This window comes from Aythya ferina, assembly GCF_964211825.1.
Source record: "Aythya ferina genome assembly, chromosome: 9".
NCBI classification, from domain to species: Eukaryota; Metazoa; Chordata; class Aves; order Anseriformes; family Anatidae; genus Aythya; species Aythya ferina.
Window position 1 is genome coordinate 12980382 of NC_140305.1, and position 3122 is coordinate 12983503.

General features: G+C 45.3%; 1 long non-coding RNA gene across 1 annotated transcript; it reads right to left on the reverse strand.

The window, feature by feature from the left end:
- Nucleotides 1–242: 242 nt before the first annotated feature.
- On the reverse strand, nt 243–2702 carry LOC311441608. Its single transcript, XR_014696095.1, has 3 exons — nt 2514–2702; nt 1352–1798; nt 243–532 (listed from the first exon to the last, which is right to left on the reverse strand). It is a non-coding gene; the product is annotated as an uncharacterized lncRNA (long non-coding RNA).
- Between the last annotated feature and the right edge of the window lie 420 nt (nt 2703–3122).

Here is a 3122-nt window from a genome sequence, read left to right on the forward strand (position 1 = left end):
CCAGAAGGAGATGTAAAAAAAAATAAAAAGGAGAAAGGCTGCTGTGGAATAAGCTTCCTAAAGTCCTGGAACGTGGAGGTTTATATGTTTTGTAATGGCTTTTTTCTGTGTAACATAACTGGAGAACTTGGTTGCAGCAATATCTTGAGGCAATGAATCCCCTAAGCTATGTATGAATTGCTCACAAAAGTGTCTTTTTATCAGTTTCAGTTCTGTTGCCTTTCAAGTTTATTCAGTATCCCTTTGAATGAGACACTCTTGTAATTGTCTAAAAAATAAATTTGATTGCATGCTTGACCTTCTTTATGCCATTTATTACAGTCATTTCATTTTCTATTCATTCTCTCTCAGGAAAAAACAGAGACAATATCGTCACTCTAGCCACACTTGGAGTATTTGTATTGCCTGTCTCTAAGCCTTTGTTGTTTCCTTGTTTCATTTTGGATGTGGCACAATCAACTTCACACCGGCTTCAAGGTGGGAGCACACACTCAGTCAAGAACAGCAGTATCAGCTCCTTCTCCACTTACGGCTTTAAAAAAAAAAAAAAAAAAAAAAGTTATAGTTTCATGCTTCTTTTTGTCATCAGGGAAGGACTCAAGAATACAGCAGAGAGCATTGCAGTGATGCTGCACCAGTCCCGTGCTGTGCGTGATGGGCAGATATGCTCCTATTCCCAGGGTCCCGCAGAAGGTCTGGAGAAGACACAGAGAGAGGCAGCACTGCCATGAAAAGGTCTGAGAAGGCTGCTGTGCAGGAAATGAGTTCACAGATGATCTGCAAAATTGGTTAGTGGTCTGCAGAGTCAGGAAAATGTGGCAGAGAATGAACAGCCAGAAGAGAACAAATTGGTGTGGGTCAGTAACCCACCTCCAGTGCCAGAGCTGGGCATAGGCACCGCCGCTGGGGGTAGGCAGGTTCAGCACCACCACAAGACACCAGCTTTCCCTCCACCCATTGCCATTACCGTGTACTTGATCCCAGACATTCACCAGTGCCGTGTCCAGTTCCCATGTTCTGCTGGGACCTCTGAAGGTCTGTGATGTCCAGAGCCAACCATCCTACCTAGCTACAGGAGACCTGCAAAGTCAAATACTGACTGAGGACAGTCCTGCTCCAGAATCCTACTCAGTACTAACACCGAGGGTCAATCACTTCTAAACAGTGATGCGTCTTCATCCACCACCCCATCGCTGTAGGATGCCACACATTTGACTGCTGGTTTGACATAAGGAAATATGTCAGCTTGGAGTTACTTCATCTTGCTTCATATCTGGTTACCCTTGTATTTTTCAAAGGATGCTGGTTGATTCTGCTTCTGGACATTGTTTTGAACTGTCACTGAGCTTACCTTGTCAGGTAACTGTTCTCAGCAACACCCTTTGAGACTCTTCAAGCTCAGTTCAACAGGGATCGTACGATGGCTCCCCAGTATCAGAGCTGGCACTGCACCCACACCACCAGAGATGACCACATCTCTCAGCACAACTGCATTGCCATCACTGAGATCCACCAAGTCACTCACCAGCTGCTTCCAAAGCTGGCCCTGCTCTGTTGTCTTGATATTTTCCACCCAGAGACAGTATTTCTTCCTGGTCTTGGATGGGCTGGTGATGAATGGTGTAAAACAGCAATGAATAGCCAGGCTTCTGCAGATTGGATACGGGCTGGGACATGGTCCAGGACCTGCCGAAGCGCTTCCCCAGTTGTTCAGAGGGGTCGCTGTTCAATGACAGGCACAAAGCCCTTCCTCTATGCTGGATGCGTTCTCCCTGCGGCACCAGGAGCTTTTGCCAGCCTGAGAACGAGAGAGTAGGACTCAAAAGAGGTAATCTTTTAGAACATAAATGGCCAAGCTGATTTACTTCCAAACACACAAAAAAAAAAAATTGCTCTTGGGCAAGGACCTCGTTTGCCAAGTTTCAACAGAGCAAAATTTTACAGCGAAGTTTTAGCCACTTTGAATACCTTTGTTGGTTTATAATGGAAAAGCTGGCAGACCGTTATCAAAAACCGCTCTACCAAGTGATGCTTTACCATGATACTTGCATGCGTTAAGTTGAAGATCCTCATAGGAAGATTTGGAACCATGTGAAAAATCACAAAAAATTATCCTTAGCTTCCTCCCCTGTGATTTGCCCAGCTCTAGGACATTTCCAGAATTTCCTGCAGAAGTCCCCTCCCCTCCACCAGTCACCTCCCTTCAAAAGCAGTCTGCCAAAGCCAGATTTGTTGCCTCCTGAGGCTGGGAAATTCCCTTTCCAAAGGCAACACAAGAAGACGACTAACCACGGTCCTGAGCTGAGCTTTAAGAGATGATTTCTGATATTTAAATACTACTAAAATACTACTTTGATTAAAAAAAAAAAAAAAAAAAAAAAAAAAAAAAAAAAAAAAAAACTTAGATTATGGACAGGAAACCAAACTTCTTGAATGTAGTGTTGCTACAGTCCTGACATTGACAATAGCAAAGAGACATAGCAATTAATTACCAAAAATGTGTCACTACTCACTCCTCCTTGAAGGAGATGGAAATGCAGGATCTAACAGAAGCAAGTTTGCAGAAGAGAGCACAGATCTTGGTGTCTATGTTGATTGACCCTTCTGAGGTACCTGGAGAGTGCTAAATTCAGTGTTTTCTGGAAAATCCATTTGGGAGATTTCCTGTGGGGACCCAGAGCAAAGCCAACCCCGAACAAGCAGTCTCTGGCCAACACAATGAAATCCAAGGGGGCGTGGGGTGCAGAAAAAAGACCTCTGAAAACATGTGCATGAGCCAGGTTCCGCCCCTCCTTGGGTTACTCTTCTGCCGTTTTGTACATGCCTCTCCCAAGCTTAGACCCATACTGATGTGGGGGGCAAGAAGAAGAGCCCCCAGCCCGCTTCTCCTCCCTGGACACAGGCTGCAGCACCACGGTACGTGCATGTTTTGGAGGTGCTGCCAGGGTGCGCTTTTACACAGCCTCTGATGGCCTTGTTCTGCAAGTTCATGGGGAAGCTGAGAAAGCTGTTGTAAGCCTCGTGCTTAGTTTGCATTCATTTCCTTCCCAAACTCTCATTACCCGAAAGAGAAAGAGAGAGAGAGAGTGAGTGCATTCAAGTGGAAATGGTTGGAGTGCACT